Raw genomic sequence first — 18,754 nt, 5'->3', positions numbered from 1 at the left:
CAGTACTTGGAACAGCTAGAGGACCTGTAGCAGGAGTGACTGCAGAGCTCATTATGAGGGGTGGAGTGACAGCAGGACCTGTCCCAGAGCTTGGAGTGACCGTAGGACATGTAGCACAAACTTGGAGCTGCTGCAGGTTCTGTGATGCAGTGTCATCGTCATTGGGTGTCACTTTTGGCAGCCAGCGTTGGGTGTCACCATCATGCAGAGGGGACAAAAGGTCCCCCCTGGGGACACTGCACTGAAGCTGGGAACACCATGACCAGCTCGAGGACTTCCCGGGGCAAATGGGGATACGGCATCACGGTGCCTCACCCCCATAGCTGGGGACATCCCCATGTTACTCTCAGAGTGTCGCATGCCAGAGTTGGTGACATACCCACACCACACGCCAGGGTTGAGGACACCCCCTCAGTGTCACACCATGAAGTCGGGGATACCTGTGTCACCCCTGTGGTGTCACAGCCCAAAGTTGGGGACACTCCTCAGGGCACCTCATCTGTGTCCACCCCCACAGACCACCATTGTTCCCATGGGGTGGGGGTGACAACCCTTACTTTTCTTATTAAGTTTTCTTTCTTGATAACGGCAGATTGGGGATGCCCCCCCCCGGCCCCCATATGTGAATAAAGGAAAGAGGAATAGTTGTGGGACTCCATGTGTCACAGCGGGAGGGAAATTTGGGGACAGAGGTCACTGCAGCATCCTGATCCTGTAGCCCCTATGGCCCCATAACCACTACAGCCCCATCTGATCAGCCATCCTATGTCCACATCTCATGACTTTATCCCATCCCATATCCTGTTGTGTATCCATAGCCCATCCCATATCCATCATATCAGCCCCATAGCCATCTCAAACCCATCCTGTGTCTGTGTCCCCACATCCTATCCCCATCCTGTACCCCGTATCTATATCCATTCCAAATCCGTATTCCCACGTCCATCCCACGTCCATTCCATATATTTATCCAGTTGTAATCCCAACCCCATCCCATATCCATACCCCATCCCATATCCATCCCATATTCTTCCCATGTCGATCCCATATCCATTTCTGGAGTCCATCCCATACACGTCCCATTTTCTGATCTCCTTTTCATATCCTCGCACCCCAATCCCAATTTTCGCAATCCCACAGCCAACAATCCCAACCCGACGTTCCAAATCTCATTCCCAACCCCACCTCTCACCTGCCAATCCCAATCCCTCATCCCAATCCCACATCCCATCCCATCCCATTTCTTGCTAGAATAGCGCGCACCCCTAAACCCCTCCCCCACCGCCGCTCCGCCCCGCCCCCTGCCCACCCGCCTCCAACCAGGGGCCACGCGACGCCCCTCGCCCGGCCTCTCATTGGTCAACGGCAGCGCCGCCGGCTCCGATTGGCTGAGCCGCAGCAGGCGGGAGCAGCCGTTGACAGCCGGCTCGAGGCCGCCCGGCTCTCACCTCAGACAGCGGCGCTGCCGCAGCCGGGGCCGCCCTTCACGGCAGCGCCGCTGCAGCCGCTGCGGGCCGGAGCCGTCCGGCTGGGATCTGTCCCTGCCTGGCTGTGGCCACATCAAAGTGCTGGGAGGCTTCCCCAGCTCCATGCCATGCACACCATGTCCTGCACCCCTGTGGCCTTCCCCACCCTCTCTCACATCACCTGCTCCAAAGTCCTAAAGGATGGAGCTCCTCACGCTGCCAAGCAGCCCCAGTACCCTCCCTCTGCTCTCTCTCTGCTCCTCCATACAATTCCTCCCAAACCTGTTACACTTTGATCCACCTCTGCTTGGACACAGTGTGACCACATCACCCTCCTTTTAGCTGCTCTCTTACTGCAGCCACTTGGCCCTCCTTTGGGTCTGCTTTAGGCCTCTTGCATCGATACCCCAACCCCATTATCCAAAGCAAAGTTCGCATAACCCCTCCCACGGACACCTCTAATCTCCTGATGACCAATGAAGCCCTCTGATGACCAGTGACTCCCCTCCTTGATTAATGGAGCCTTGTGATGTTCAATGAACATCTCTGACAACCAGTGGAGTCAGTGGAGCCCTCCGACAACCAACAAAGCCTTCAGATGACCGCAGTCATTTTCTCTGGACACACTCCAGGGTTGTGATGTCTTCCTTGCAGTGAGGGGTCCAAAAGTGGACACATCTGGGAGGTGCAGCCTCACCAGATCTGAGTACAAGGGGACAATCACGGCCCCGTTCCTGCTGCCAATGCTGTTTCTGATACAAGCCAGGATGCTGTTGGGCTTCTTGGCTTGCTGGGCACATCACTGGCTCAAGTTCAGCTGAGCATCGATCAATGCCCCCAGGTCCAGTTCCTCTACACAGCCTTCCAGCCGCTCTGCCCCACGCCTGAAGCTTTGCCTGGGGATGCTGTGGCCAAAGTGCTGGACCCGGCTCTTGGTCTTGTTGAACCTCATCCCAATGAGTTCAACCCAGCCATCCAGCCTGTCCAGATCATTATGTGCTTACCATGGTGGAGGCAACCGCTGGGCAGCTTGAAACATATGCAGTACCCCATCATGCAGTACTGCCCTCTAAACACCATATTAGGTCTCAAGAAAAAAGTCCTGTGGCTGCGTGGCACCCCAGAAAGAACTGAGTCAGATAATGGGGCTCCGATTACTAGTTCTGCCCTCTGGTGCCCAGTGAAGAAACACCCAGATCACTGACCAGGATGCTATCTGTGATCAAGCAGCTTTGATTGGCAATTGCAATGGCAGGTCCCCTGCAAGCAGGAGAGCATGCAGAAAGCAGCGTTGCATCTTTTAGGCCGTGTTACTCCACGCTGATCTCCTTCTGCCCCGGTTCCTCATTGGCTGAGTACTTCAGGCTCACAATCATCCCGACTCCCCACTGAACATACTGGATCCCCCTTCCTTCCCTTCCCTTCCCTTCCCTTCCCTTCCCTTCCCTTCCCTTCCCTTCCCTTCCCTTCCCTTCCCTTCCCTTCCCTTCCCTTCCATTCCCTTCCCTTCCCTCCCCTCCCCTCCCCTCCCCTCCCCTCCCCTTCCCTTCCCTTCCCTTCCCTTCCCTTCCCTTCCCTTCCCTTCCCTTCCCTTCCCTTCCCTTCCCTTCCCTTCCCTTCCCTTCCCTTCCCTTCCCTTCCCTTCCCTTCCCTTCCCTTCCCTTCCCTTCCCTTCCCTTCCCTTCCCTTCCCTTCCCTTCCCTTCCCTTCCCTTGCCTTGCCTTGCCTTCCCTTTCTTTTTCCATAACACAGTGCAAAGGAAGGCCTCCAAGGCCAAATTCCAGCCTGCCAGGTGCCCTGCCAGGCGAAAAGGCAATGGGGCAGTCCAGGGGCTTGGAAAGGCAGAACAAGGGAGAGGTTAGGAATAGTGTAGGGTAAGGGTTAGGGTTAGGGATAGGGATAGGGATAGGGATAGGGATAGGGATAGGGATAGGGTGAGGGTTAGGGTGAGGGTGAGGGTTAGGGTGAGGGTGAGGGTTAGGGTGAGGGTGAGGGTTAGGGGGGATGTTCAATGTATACCACAAGGGAATTTGATGCTAGGGCAGTGCAGTCGGTAACTCTGTATATATATGTATACAGACCAGTGTGCATATTGTGTTTTTATGATTGTTTATTTGTATTTAGATGTTTATATTAAGTATGATGTTGTGATGTAGAATAGCAAGAGAATACAATATTCTATAGATAATAGAATATAGATGTATAATAGATATAGTTATATATTACATATATATTAATAGATAGAGATAATGGATATAGATATATAATAATATAGATGTAGCAATAATATTGTTATAGAATAGCAATATTACTAAGCCATGACATTTTTTATCCCTTGCCTCAAACACTTCCAGCTATAGGGTTTTGCTCCTAAAGAGGCAAGGGGTCTTGGAAGAGTCCTCGCTCTCTCTCCTTGTTCCTTTGCTTTTCTTCAGGGAGGTGGCATGCAGGAATGACACAAATGGGTCTCAGTGGCACAGATGGAACTCAGCAGCTGTTTCGCAGCCTCCAGTGGAGCTCTGACTGTCCTGGACAGCCCACGCCCGCATCAGCGTGGGTAGTGTGTGCCCTTCCTGCGGGGTGGGTCTTTGGTCTTTGGAGACTGACCCCTGGGAGACCCCGTTCCTTCCTTTATGGCTGGCAGGAACTCAGATCTGACAACGGGCGGCTCCTCGGGCAGGCTGGGCTCGCCACGAGATGTTTCTGCTGCCATCTTTTCAGTGGGAGACTCATTTTCTTCCCTTATGGGTGGCAGCAATACAGATCTGTTGCGGGTGGACTGCTTGGGACGGCTGGTCTCACCACAAGAAGGTGCTGCTGCCATTTCCTTTGGTTGCTCCTGTGCCTCCCTGATCTTCTTAACCCTCTTCCTGAGAAGTCTCACTGAGTCGCATGCCCGAAGCGCCAGCATGTTTGGTTTGTCTGGGGACTCTAAGGATAGGCTGGATGAGGCCCTTGAGCAAGATGGTTGCTCTTGGCTGCATGAGGCCTCACGCTGGGCTTCCTCTGCTCCTCCTTCTTCATCGAGGAACTTGACACGTCTTGTTCGGGCCAGGTTTTCTTGGCTCTCTGTTCCCTCTAGGCCCTGCAGCTGGCAGCTCATCGGCTGCTCTGGGGCTACGGGCACTGCCCAGATGGGTGGCAGAACACTGAAAGGACAGAGCGGGAGGGGTCCGCCTGAGTGGCTGATGGCTTTGAAGCCACATCCCTCAAGCCTGAGCCAGGAGCCTGGGCTGTAATGCAGCCTTCCCCACAGACAGCTGACCGGTTGCCCCGGGGCTCTCTGGTGATGTGGAGAGGGGCCAGCCCTGTGAACTGGGGGGCTCCTGACATCCCCATCCCGGCACTCCCGGGAGGCCACAAACAAGCAGCGACCCTTTGGAGTTAGGGAATGGGCTCTTGTTGGGTCACCCCCATGCACATCCCAGACCACAGCCTCCAGCCTCACCTGTTGGCAATGCTCTCCCTCCGCAGTCTGTTCTTTACTTTTTGAAACTGCTCTCTATCAACACTTGCAGTGCTGAGGCGCCTGATGTATGTTGGAGTGTTATCAAATCTCACTGCAGTAGGGAAGGAAGAGGAGATTCGCCGTCAAGCCTTTGGCTCGCTCACAAGCAGCACTCAACTCAGACCTCTTTCCCAGAACCCGCCCTGAAACCATCTCTGTCCCCACTCCTCCTCTCTGCAGTTCAGCTCTGTTTTGGGCTGCATGAGGGACGCTGGCTTTGGGAAAGAGGAGCTGGCTGGTGACAAGAAGGCGGCAGGGTGACTTTTGAGGTCCCTGTCCCTGCAGTGGGGGAGGGCAAGGCCTGAGATCCCCACATCCTCCTGCCATAGCCAGGGATGGGGGTACGTCACACCCAGCACCTTCCTTTTGGATAGGCCAACCATAACCTAAGGGGAAGAGGCCGTGCTGTGCCGGCAGGATGGTATGCTGCAAGTGAGAGCCCTGGGCTGATGGTCAGCAAGGGACTGCCCACCTCCAGTTGGTTGCTCATGCTGTGGAAAGGAGCTGGAAGCCACTTTACCTTTCTTGTTCCCAGTAAGAGGTGGCAAAGTCTCTTCTTCTGTTGACTTCTGTGCCCCAAACAAGCTCCCAGAGGATTTGCGGCATCGCATGGGCGGCAGTTTGGAGACTAACTCCATTTGGAACCTGTAAGCGAGGAGAAGGCAGTGAGCGGTGTGACGCAGTGCAACAGCAATCCTTGCTGCTCTCTCTGCTTGCCTGCTTGCAAGCACGTTTTCATGCTGCATGAAGGCTTTCTAAAGCCGTTAGCAGGGTCACTTGGGATAGGAGGAGGGGAAACAGTTTCAGGCGGAAAGAGGGAAGACTGGCTTTGGATGGGAGGAAGAAGGTTTTAGCTGGAGGGTGGTGAGGCACTGGGATGTCTTGCCCAGAGAGGTGCTGGGTGCCCGGACAGGCATTCAAGGCCTGGCTGGACCAGGCTCAGAGCAACCTCATTTGGAGGTAGGTGTCCCTGTTCCCCGCAGGGCAGTGGGACCGGGTGCCCTTTTAGGGTTCCTGCCTGCTCCAATCGTTCTGTGATTCTCTGGCACATCCTCCTGGGCAGGACACTGATGGACACGAGGCACAAGCGCTATGGAATGAGAGCTGAGCAGCTGCATCAAGCAGCAGAAAAATACTCACTTGGGTAAGACCAAAAGGCATTTTGAGAACACCAGGGAAGCCACCGGTGTCACACGGGACACCCCCATGTCCAGCAGCGAAGGGGCCTGCAGGGGAGGAACAGGGAGGTTGTGGGACATCTTGGTCACAGCTGAGGCACAGGGAACACGAGGAGCCCGAGGCAGGGAGAGCTGCCAGCACCGCAGCACCTGCACGGCTCAGATCACGGCTCAGGCCCAGGTCCTAGTGGGCCATGTGTGAGCTCATCAAGGCTCACAGGACTGCCCGGACCACGGAGAAACCTATGGCTCACCATGCGAACGGCTCTCCTGAAGTTCGCTTTCCCTGACAGCTTCTCGAGGAAGTCATGATAGAACTTCATTTGGAAGGTCAGCCCGTCAATGAGGAGCACTCCGACGTCCTTCAGGACCACGGCCACGTTCTCCCCATTCCGCAGGCAGCTGGAGAGCAGCGATACGGTGCTTTGGATGCACTTCCGCACTGTCTGCCAGCTCACAGAGGCATCTGCAGCCACCTGGCTGCACTGCAGGGGCTCCACCTTCCTGTCGACTGAGAAAATACCAGGGACGGGGTTGATGATACGGTTGCTGTTCCACAGGTGCTTCCCTAGAACTAAGGGACATCATCCATAACGGCCCCGCGTTTGGATGGGCTCCTGCAAGGGGGAGGTGTGCTTCTGAGAAGGGATGTGGTGGCCCTGTTTGCCCTGTCCATGAAGCCAGCAAGGGTTTAATCCCCCCTCCTACCTGGCAGGGACCCCCTGCGGGACTTGAGGTGGTGCACAGCTATGAGGTTGCTGGCCAGGTGAAACACGGGCCAGCACAGGGTCACGGTCCTGTCCTGCATCCTGATCTCCCTGGAGATGATGTCAAAGGAGCCGAAGGTGGGAATCCAGACCCCCTGCGAGTGGAGGAGGAAGAAAGGGTGGACGCATTATGGGCTGGCTGGAGGAAGAGCTGGAGGTGGTCCTGTGCGGGGGCAGAGCTCAGGAGCCCCCTCCTGCTGTTCAGAGGCACAAGCCAGGGCAGTGGGGACGGCTTTGGGGCTGCACAGCCCTCTCCTTCCCCTCTCCCTCCCTCTCAAACGCAGCTCAGCGGGGAAACGTGGGGTGAGCTTCCTGCCGTGTGTGCAGGGGAAGACGCAGAGGAAGTCCAGGCTGAGCCGGACAGGGCGAGGAGGAACCTGGCAGCCAACAAACGCACCTTGTGCACCAGGAGCTGCTTGTGTACGAAGGCGGCCACCGCATCCCAGACGGCAACTCGCTCTGCAGATGAAAGGAAAAGCAGGTCACACTCTGCATCTGCCGCTTCCCAGCACCCCTCTCCCACTGCTGGGCAGGAGGGAGGTGGCAGATGGAAAGTGTCATCTCCATCCCAAGACTGGCTGCAGCACCGCTCCCGTGGTGGCTGTGGGTCCGTGTACCTTCAGTATTACTACATGTTTGTCCAGAGGCATGGCCCACCCTGGGGCCGTTCTTGCTCATTCTGGGTTGCTCCTTCTTGGCACCGGCCATGCTGGAGCTCATCCTTCAGATGCGTCTGCTCTGTACCAGATGCTCCTTCAGGATGCAGGACCCTCCTCGGTGCTCTGCCTTCACCCCCCTCCCGGGTGGCCGTGTCACAAACGGCACCACGGCAACGCGGTGACATCACGGCCAGCTGCCCATTATGATGCTGGCACTGCTGCCTGCCCCACCTGGCAGTGCTGACCCATCTCTGCTTTCTCCCTCTCCTGGAGCTGTGAGTTGAGGGGTGACCCTGGGGCGAGGATGGGGCTGGGATGTGTTGCTGTTCTCTCAGTTCCCTGGTCCTTGGGGCACCATTCGGGCCTTAAGGCTGCTGTTGGGCACCCTCCTGATATTGGCGAGCAATGGGCAGGGGAAGGAGGCAATGGGGGGCAGTTGGGGCTGAGCAGGTTACAGGACCGTGACTTGGCCACGTTGTTCTAGTGCTCACAATGGGTCCCTGCACCACAGGGCACTTGGGGGACCCTGGGTGCCTCCGCAGCCCTGAGGACCGGGCATCAGGGGCTGGGAATTAATTGATGGCATGGAGGGGACTGTCCGTGGCCTGTTCCAGCAGGACCTGGGCACTGTCACCTCCAGCCCTTCCCTTGCGCTCTATGGGGTCGTGCAGAGGAACGGATCTGGAGGGGGCAGGCTCAGAGTGCCCTATGGATGGCCCAGAGTCACCATGCAGCTGGGACAGGGGCTGTGGCTTCCGTCCCCAGGGGACCCACGTCCTGCCCCGGGTCTCTTGGCTGCTGCCAGTCCTTCTCCTGCCCTGAGTCCCTGGGGACAAACCCTGCAGGGACAAGGCTCCTCCTTGCCAGTGCTGCCCTCTGACATCCTCTGATGCCCAGTGAAGACCCTGATGATCAGTGACATCCCATGATGATCAATAAATCCCTCAGCAAAGCTACACGCTGTGTGTCTGTGTCCTTGTTCTCATGCTCAGCAGGGACTGCTGGGATCTGTCCCTGCCTGGCTGTGGCCACATCAAAGTGCTGGGAGGCTTCCCCAGCTCCATGCCATGCACACCATGTCCTGCACCCCTGTGGCCTTCCCCACCCTCTCTCACATCACCTGCTCCAAAGTCCTAAAGGATGGAGCTCCTCACGCTGCCAAGCAGCCCCAGTACCCTCCCTCTGCTCTCTCTCTGCTCCTCCATACAATTCCTCCCAAACCTGTTACACTTTGATCCACCTCTGCTTGGACACAGTGTGACCACATCACCCTCCTTTTAGCTGCTCTCTTACTGCAGCCACTTGGCCCTCCTTTGGGTCTGCTTTAGGCCTCTTGCATCGATACCCCAACCCCATTATCCAAAGCAAAGTTCGCATAACCCCTCCCACGGACACCTCTAATCTCCTGATGACCATTGAAGCCCTCTGATGACCTCCTTGATTAATGGAGCCTTGTGATGTTCAATGAACATCTCTGACAACCAGTGGAGTCAGTGGAGCCCTCCGACAACCAACAAAGCCTTCAGATGACTGCAGTCACCTTCTGATGGCAAAAGAAGCCCTCTGATGGGCAGCAGCTTGCTGCTTTCTGTGCATAGAAGGGAAGGGTGGGAAAGGGAGATGTTGACATCACCTTGGTAGACAGCAGTTTGCTCATCGTAGCAATGTTTGTTCCTGATTTGATCAGAGAACCTCGAGAGGAGTGTGGCTGCTTCTGACATTCCTGTGAGACTCTGCTGTGGTTGAAGAGATGAGGCAGGTGATGAACTGCAGACAAAGCCATACTGCCTGATGTTGCTGTTGTTCAGGTAGTACAAAGCATTCAAATGGCTGGCCGTCTCCAAATGATGCACGATAGAAAGCTGCAGCCACACCGTCAATCAACTGTGATGATGCCTGTGTATCCTGAGACGACGACTCTTTTAATCAGGGGGCTTCCAGAATCTCTGAAACCCGTAGGCATACAACTGCAATGGAAGATACAGGCTGTGTCCCAGGGAGAAAGAACCTGGGCAGCGTTAGAAGGAACTGTAACATCCAACCATCTGCAGTCAGGATACAAAGTATGGACATGGGGGGAGGTTGCCCAAGAGTTAATTAACTGTGGCAGAAAATACGGGCTGGTGATTTCTTCCACCAGTAAGTGTGAGCCAAGGGGAGTGAGGCTTGCAGCAGTCAGCCTTGCCCCTGGGCCACCCAGCCCAAAGCTCAATGGGGCTGGAAAGGGTCTCACTGGCAGTCATTGCCAGTAAGTACAGGTAGGCAAAATATTGATCATAAATGTAATTGTCTCTGGACACTGGGCTGTCAAGAGGGCGTTCCCCGAGATTTGATGGGTGGATTACCCACAGTCAGGTTAGAGAAATCAGTTAACTGGTGGCCAGAACAAAAGCTCAAAAAGCTCAAGAAAAGCTGATGCATTCGCCCCCCTCCAGCGCAAGGTAGGCAGGAGGCGGGGGAGGGCAGTGAAGGGTGGATGTATTAGAAAGCTTACAACAAAAGGAGAAGATCCTCGATTTAACATCTTCTGTCCCAAGGCCTCACCCACCACCCTTGCCATTTGCCCCTGTGAGTCACCATCCAGTTGCTGATAAACCAGGGAAACACTTCTCTCCCTGGCCAGCCTGTGTCGACTCACCCAGCTATCCTGAGGCCAGTGTCCCTAACCTTAGTGGAACCTCTTAATAAATACACTTGGAAGGCTAAGGGTGCCCGGGAAAAGGAATATAGAATTAACACTTGCTCAATTATTCCCTCATTTTAACCATATTAACAAAGCCCCCAAAAGGCAAGTTGGGGTCTTGTTTTATTTTACAGAGGATCCCCGTGTGACCTCGACTTAGCACAGAATGGCTGAGAGCTGCCTTTACCCATATGTGTTCTGTGAGAGAAAAACCGAAGATGTGACTGTGCCGGAATACTGAATACCTCTGTGTTACATCTTTTGGTTGCAATAGTCTTGGCTTGTTGTGGTTGTGGGTTGTGACTGATATCAGCCCTTGGATCTGCTCAACTCCACAATTGGGCTCAGGGTGTTTTCAGCTCATCCTGTCTTTCTGGTGCTCCCTGCACAGTGGCACCATCCCTTCTGAGCCCTTCTGTCACCCCTTTTGGTCAAACTGGTGATGATTTGCATGGAACTCCTCCACGGTGCTTCCAAATTCCTAACACACTGGGAAATGAGCCAAGGGACCCACCTGATATCTGTTAGATGTGCTCACAAAAGAAATCCTTCCTAGAGCCCTTTGCACCGATGCTGTTCTGTGTCACATCTGTCCAGGAGCTGCATCCAAAAGGTGGCTGTTGGAAATGGTCTGAGTGTTGACAAGAGATGTGTGTGTTTGTGGGATTACCCCCCTTATGGTTCTTACTGTGGGGTATCCTACACACTGCCCCGTGAGAAGTTCAGCAGACCACCACAGTATTTGAACTTCCAAACCAGCATTTGGGTCTCTCAGCATCTGAATTGCTTTGGAAATGCTCAAGTGGAAAGTTCTCGAGACACTGAATCACCTTTGAGAACATTGCATGGTGTCACTGATGTCTATGTCCGTGACAGGGGGGCAGTAGGCCCGTAGGCTCCCCCAGCCCCTGACAAGTGGGAAGGGAAAAAGGGAAAGGGAAAGAGATGGGAGCTGGGCTCAGGGAAACAAACAGAGAAGCGGCAATGATCTAAGGAGGAAAACTTATTTTACTAATTACAATCTAATTGAAATTGAGGCTAATAAATCAAGTAAAATAAAAGAGAAAGAGAGAGGTTTCACACTCGCTGCCAGGCACTGAGAGAGAGAGAGCTAGCGTCACTTCCGTCACGTGTTTCCCTCTCTGACCATGTGGTCCTCTGGGACATGTAGTTTTTCTTCTCTGTGCTCCACATGATGTTATGATGTGGCATAAGAACAGCAAAGATGACAAAACCATGACAAGGACTAGAAGATGTTCTGAGCAAGTTTGCTGATGATACCAGATTAGGAGGTGCTGTTGCCCCCACGGAGGGTGGAGAGGACTTGCAGAGAGATGTGGACAAATCAGAGAAGTGGGTACAAGTTGGTGCATAAAGCATAACCAAAACAAAATGTGCCTGATTGTGCACCTGGGTAGGGGCAACCCTGGACATACACACTAACTGGATATGGGACACTGGAGAGAAGACTGACTGAAAAGGATTGGGGGTCCTGGTCAGCATCAAACTGAACATGAGTCAGCAGTGTGCCCAGGCAGCCAGGAAGGCCGACAGTCCACTGGAGTGCATCAAGCAAAGTACTGACAGCTGGGTGAGGGAAAGGATTGTCCCTGTCTGCTCTGCATTGCTACAGCCTCACCTGGAGCACTGGGAGCACTGTAGAGCAGAAAGGACATCAAACTATGGGAGGATGTGCAAAGGATGGCACTGGAACCAAGAGATCTGAAGTTCAGAGCTTCATTGGGATTGACTACGTGTTCAGATTGGGCCCTTCTCCCATCCCACATCCTGCAATGAGACACAGGGCACACCTAAGGCATGAACCTCACAGTGTCCTTGCACCCCATGCAGAGCCTGGGATCTTCTGTCCCTGTGTCTTTCATTTAACACCATACAATTCTCCTTCTCCTGCCCCAGGAAGGGCCCCGAGCCAACATGAGGGACAGGATCTCCCTGCCAGGGGTCTGGGAATCAAGTCATGTCCTGTCTGCTTCCTAAGACAAAGGAGGGGTTTCTTAGCATCAGAGCCACCATGCCAGTGCCTTTGCCTGCCTGTAGTCATGGCTTCCAATTATCTGCTCTAACAGGTCCCTTGGGAATCTTGCTTACTAATGGCCCTCATTGGGCCCATTAATACTCCAAGAAACTGTTACTTCTGCCTTTGTCTTGTTGAGCACTTTGTGCAGACTTCTCTCTGCACTGGAGGCTGATGGACTCAGCAGCAAATGCCCCCTGGGGCCTCTTACCACCTAAGGAGCCCTCCTGTGCCTTGTGCCTTCCTGTCATCCTCTTTGGGTTTTCAGAACTTGTTCAGCAAAGTGGAGAGGTATCTGGAGAGATCTTAAAGAGGAAGAATCCAGCAGACATTTATTGTCTATTTATTTATAGGTGGGTTTAAACAAGTTGTTAAAGCAGCACTGTGCAACTGATATCAATCCAGGATATTCCCAATGAGTTCTATTCTGTTACTGTGTGGACAAACGTCCTTCTCAACCTCCCCACCCCATTTCTACTCACACTGGCCCCCTGGGACTAGCATCTCTTTTCCTGACATCACTCTTCTCCTCTGCATTCATCCGCTCAGTGTTAAACCTGCTTTGCACCAACTCCCACTGGCTTTCCACAGAGAACCGGCTGCACACGGAAAAGGAAAGATTTCTCTCTTTTTTTTGGCCTACAAACAGAAGGAAAGGTGGTGCAATGTAAACGGTTGAACAGTAAAACACAGTGATCAACTGCTTGCCATGTCCAAGCTGCTTCTATTGAGGTTTGTCTTTCACAGGGAATATTTGTAGAAGAAATGAGTGAGACGCAGATAGGAAGGGATAGATAGAATCACAGTGAAGGATTTGACAACAGAGTCCATCAGACACTGGAGAGATGGAGCAAATTCCAGTAATCTCCCTGAATGTCAGAAAACAGCCAGATAGTTGGGAGGTATCAACTTAAAACTGAAAAGGACTTGTGAGTATTTCACACATTGGGAATGGTTAACACATTTTCATTGATTTCTATCTTTGTCTTCAAATGTTTTTTTCACTTTTACCGACATTAATGAACATCTTTCAAACTTCCTGCTTCAAAAAATAAAAAGAGAAAGAGAAAGAGAAAGAAAAAGGGAAAGAAAAAGGGAATGAAAACAAAAAAGAAAACGAAAAAGGAAAAGGAAAAGGAAAAGGAAAAGAAGAAAAAAAAAAGAAAAAGAAAAAGGGAAAAGAAAGAAACAAAAAAAGTAAGAAAAAGGAAAAGAAAAAGGAGAAGAAAAAGAAATAGAAAAAGAAAGAAAAGGAAAATGAAAATGAAAAGAAAGGAAAGGAAAGGAAAGGAAAAAAAAGGGAAGGAAAGGGAATCATAGAATTACCCAGTTTGGAAAAGACCTTGAAGAACATCAAGTCCAACCACAGCCTAACCATAAAGGGAAAAAAAAGGGAAGGGAAGAAGAAGGGAAGGGAAATGGAAAGGAAGAGAGAAAGGGGAAGGGAAAGGGAAAAGGAAAGGAAAAGAAGAAAAAAAAAAAAAAAAGAAAAAAAGAAAAAAGAAAGATCCATTTGTGTCTCGCACATGGCCTGGTGCCCGTTTTACCTTCACATTCCCCACCAGACCTTCCTTGCTGGTATGAAATCTAGCAGAGCACCTCTCCTCTTTGGTTCCTCCATGAAGCTCGAGAAGCTGCCATCTGTGCTCTCCAGGGATCTCCTGGATGGCACATGCCCTGCTGTGCTGTCCCTGCAGCAGATACTGGAGTGAAAAAGGCCCCCAAAGGGGACAAGGGCCGGACAACATCAGGCTCCCATCTGTCTGCAGAGGGCACCTTCCATTTGCTCTCCCTGATCAGGAAGCCTGGAACAGACACTGTTGGTCTCCTCTCTTTTCCATTTTCATCAGCTCTGACCTGGCTGCTCTGCCATCCCCAGGCAGAGCTCAGTGCACTCTCACAGAGGGCAGTCGCCCTTCCTTGTCTCTTCGCCCATCCATCCCTAAGACTCTGTATCCCCCTTGTGCTACGGTGCAATTGTGGAAGCCATTAAACTGCATCCCTGTGGTCCAAACAAGAGCTCAGGCCTGCAACTCTACAAAGATTTCTAGGTCATCACGTGTTGGTGTTCTCATTAGTGCAAAAACACAGAAGTAAGCATCCTAATTGGAAAGCATAGTTGGACAGAGCCTGACTGGAGAGCTCATCTATGGTGTTAGTTTGAAGAAGGTGGCACACAGGAATTTAACCCATTGTGGGTCTTGGAGTTGACATAGCAGCATTTGCAGCTACATGTGAATGGGACTGGATCCTGATACAGACTGGGAAGGAGACAAAGCTGCCACCTGACTGGGAAGGACCATTCCAAGTACTCCTAACAACTGAAACAGCTGTGAGGACAGCCGAGAAAGGATGGACTTATGACACACTGGTATAGGTATCCACTAGCCCTGAGGCGTGGGAACTGTGGCCATAGAAAAACCTTTAAAAGATAAGAATTAGAAGGAAATCATGAAAAGTTTTTTTATATGCATATATATTTTTTATTATTTTAACTAACCTTTCACTTCTCCTCGAATAGGTAAATGAATTGTATATGTAAGTGGGAGAGTATTATAACCTATATAGAACCAATACTCACAAAAAGTTTTCCTTGTAACAAAAAAGTTTTTACTGCTGTACCCATTTGCTATCCTGATAATTATCTGGAAAAGGTGAAATTTGACAATAATGCAGGGGAGGGACCAACTGATAGTTTTGATATGAATAAGGGACTCTTGTGGTGTATGGAATGATGTATGGTGGACAACTGCCAATTGAGGCTGGACAGAGACACTCCTTGAAAATACCCAGAATGTCCAGGATAGGGAAGAGCTTAAAAAGGGGTAGAAAATCTTCCTGAAAACCCTGCAGTTATGACAATTAAGGAGATAAAAGATCTTAGACAAACATTTGAAACTGAAACAAGATATGGGGACGTTAATGCCTGGGTAGAATGGACTAAGTATACTGTCCAGAGTCCCAACCATAGCAATTGCTACACTTGTGCATCGGGACGGCCAATAGCTCAGGTGGTACCCATTCTGCTGGGATGGACCAAGGACCCCAAGGGAATGTGATGCATGATTGCCCTGTATCAAGAGAAAACTGCCTGGGGAAATAGAGAGTGCAGACCTCTCTCTTGTTTCCTCCAATGCCTGATACAGATGTCAAGATCCCTTCTGCGCTCTCTACAGCAGTAGGTAACCATACAGCTTGCCTCTCACAGCAGGGTGTGAAGGCTACCAGGCCTATAGGAAACTTTTCCTTATGCAGTGATGAGGTCTTGGATGTTATGGAGGATTCAGCAGGAAATTATTCAAGATTGGGAATCTCCAGGGCAAATCTCCGGTAGTACTGTGGGGGAAAGATTTTTATGGTCCAGCTTAACCATCTAACTGGGGAGGCACCTGTGCACTTGTTCAATTAGTTATACCATTCACCCTGGCATTTGGAAAAGAAATGTATATAGATTTAGTTGGGGTACCTAGAGGTGTCCCTGATAAATTTAAGGCAAGAAATCAAATTGCTGCAGGATTGGAGTCACTGTTTTGGTGGATGACAATCAACAAGAACATAGACTGGATTAACTACATATAAAATATACAAAAGTGCAATTAAGGGAATAGCAGAACAGCTAGCCACACACCGGAAAAGGAATGATCTAGCAGGAGAGAAATCCTGCTAGATTGAAGAAAAGGGGGGAATGAACAGTGAAGCAGGAAACAGAAGCTCTGCTGGAATTCGGAATAAAGGGGGGCTAAAAGGGGGATAGTTAAAGGTAGTTTATAGAAACAAGTAAAGGAAACTTAAAGGTAGTTTATAGAAATAAGTAAAAGAAACTTAAAGGTAACAAGTAAAAGAAACAAGGGGCCTGAGAGAGCAGGGAGGATGCAGATAAGGAGTGAGACCTCACGGACGACCAGAAGAGGAGTTGCATTCCCCCTGATAAGAACAAGAGGGGGTCAGCATGCTAAAGACAAGAGGGGGTCTGTATGCTAAAGAGCTATTGAATATGTACCAGAATTCCTAGAACTATTGACTATGTATTAGAAGTCTAAGAAATCATTGACTATGTATCAGAATTCCGAGAAATCATTGACTATGTATTAAATGTACCTATAACTGTGTCCCGATTTTACAAGTCGGTGTGCAAGTTTGAAGGAGCTATCCCCCTTGCACCTGGCACTGCGCAACGCTGGAATAAACATACCTGCTTTATAACCCATCTCTGGATTATAGAGTTTGATTCCGCAAGCCAGGAGGACGTCTTAACAGCTGAGACACTGGATGATGCAGGCTGGGAGGAAACCAGTTTGATCAGCCCCTCCAGCAGGCTGTTTTGATCATCCTGATCCTCATCAGCTGTGTCCCATCTCACCACGGGTTCACAGGGCTCATCACGATGAAGCACAGCAGACAGTTCCTCCATCCTGCCTTCCTGATTACTCTCTACTCTATCCAGTCTTTCAGTTACTTTCACAGGGGCTGAAACATAAGCACGTAGAGGGGTTAAACGTAGCTCAAAGTCATGAAGCTTAGTAATCATTTCATTCAAAGGGGTCTTCTTTGCCCTCTGCCAGACGTTGCTGCTCATGTACCGCCATACTCACCTGGTGCAGACCTTGTGCACATATGCCACATACTTGGTGTACGCCTGACTCTCTCAGGATCATGGCCTTGGTTTGGACTGGAATTTGGATCAGAATTCTGAGGAATAAACGTGGGGTCGTGTAACATCTCCACCACGGCCCGTTCTCTCAAATAACGACGCCTCTTTCTCTCTAAGTAAGTCACAAAACAAAGACTCATGGGGGACGACAGTGTATTGTAGGGGTCAGAAACGGGGACGGGAGGACGGGGGCGGGGGGGGCACAGATAGGGGAGCCTAGGGGTCAGAATGGGGGCGTGGGGTGGGGCAACGAGGTACCCCTGGGAGGGGAGGAGGCACAGGGAACATCCCGCCGTCCAACAGAAGCCCTGAGTGCCACAGAGGCCCCGCGGGGCCAACGCAGGGCGGCTCGCGGCGCCCGCGGAGGGGACCCCTTCAGGCCTCCCCCAGAACAGCCACTTGCAGAAGCGGAGGCGGCGCTCGGAGCCCCGGGGTTGCCCGGCGGCGCTGCAGCAGTGCGGAGAGCAGCTCGACTTCGGCACGGCCGCCTCTTCCTCGGGGCGCGGGGTGATGACGGCACGGCTGGCGCCGCTCGGGCAACGAGCACAGGCGCAGGCGCGCTGACGCGCTGTTGCTATGCCGACGTCGTCACGCATGCGCTGTCGCCGTGGTGGCAGTTTCGAGTGCGCGCAGAGAGGGGGGAAGGCGCGCTGTCGCCATGGCAACGCGGCCTGTACACGCAGGGCCTGAAGCCTGAGTGGGCCTCGGGGGCGGTGGGGGGCAAAGAAGCCGGGGGGGAACGGAGAGCCCTCGGGGATCTCCTGGTGAGGTGTGGGGGGGCTTAGGGGGGAGGGCAAAGCTCCGGGTGTGCTCAGTGGTATCCAGGGTGGTCGAGCGCCCACCTACTTCTTCCCCATTTGTTCACCATCAGCTTCATCACTGAAACCTCTGACTCACTTCCATCCGCTCTTCCCCGGTTTGCAAGATTTCCATTGCTTGTTAGGCCAGGGGGTGCCACTTTCTAAAAACAATGCATGTGGAACGTGAGGAAAATGCCCGTGTCCCGTTTTGAGGCAAAAGACACAAGAATTCTGTTGCGAATGCAGTCCTTATTGTGAGGCAAAATCACCAAGTGTAAAATTATTGAGGAAAAACAAGACTCTTCACCCAGTAAAGCTGAAATGGACAGTTTTACAACTGTAGCTTGTGGATTCCTTTTGCTAAGGATTCTGAGGTTTGGGGGGAGGGGCGGGGGGCACAGTGCAGAGGATGTGTTCTCATGCCCGCAGCATCTACTTTGGCTAGAGCAGATCACAGACTTAGAAAGATATTATATTTCTGACTCACCGCTTTTCCTTACCCCTTTTGCCTTTTTTTTTTTTTTTTTTTTTTTTTGTGTGTGCGTGTGTGTGTGTGTTTTTTTTTTTCCTCCACAATTCCACTATTCACTTTTGGTACCTCCATTACACTTCCATTGTACCATCAATAATCAAGCAATACCTTTCTTCACTTCCCACTAACACCCAGCACTTGGTCTCACAATTAGGATACTTAATTATAAAAACTGGTCCCAGAACTTCATTTATGATCCTGGTTTCTTACTCCGTATTCCCCCTGGCTCGCCAGCAAAGACTCTTCAGTGAGCCAAAACACAGCCCAGGGGGTCTTCTAGATATTTCTTAGACACCCCTTGTACCATAACAGCTTCTTAGATAGCACTTTCACAAGTGTGAAATTTAACAGTCACAAAGACAGAGACAGCAACCAGTACAGTTTATCCTCAGGATCCTTCCTCTCTCCACCTCTCCCCAGGGCCCAACCTTCCTTCTGTGTTCCATTCCTACTCTTGCATAGCTGCCCACCTAAT

The 18,754-nt window shown here is 51.7% G+C and overlaps 1 pseudogene; it reads left to right on the top strand.

Moving 5' to 3' along the window:
* Nucleotides 1–258: 258 nt before the first annotated feature.
* Nucleotides 259–2,287, top strand: LOC146757655 (uncharacterized; annotated as a pseudogene).
* The last annotated feature ends 16,467 nt before the right edge of the window (nucleotides 2,288–18,754 follow it).

Source organism: Coturnix japonica, chromosome 20 (assembly GCF_054131305.1).
Source record: "Coturnix japonica strain WE chromosome 20, WE-NBRP24, whole genome shotgun sequence".
NCBI classification, from domain to species: Eukaryota; Metazoa; Chordata; class Aves; order Galliformes; family Phasianidae; genus Coturnix; species Coturnix japonica.
This window is presented reverse-complemented; position numbering and strand designations above follow the sequence as displayed.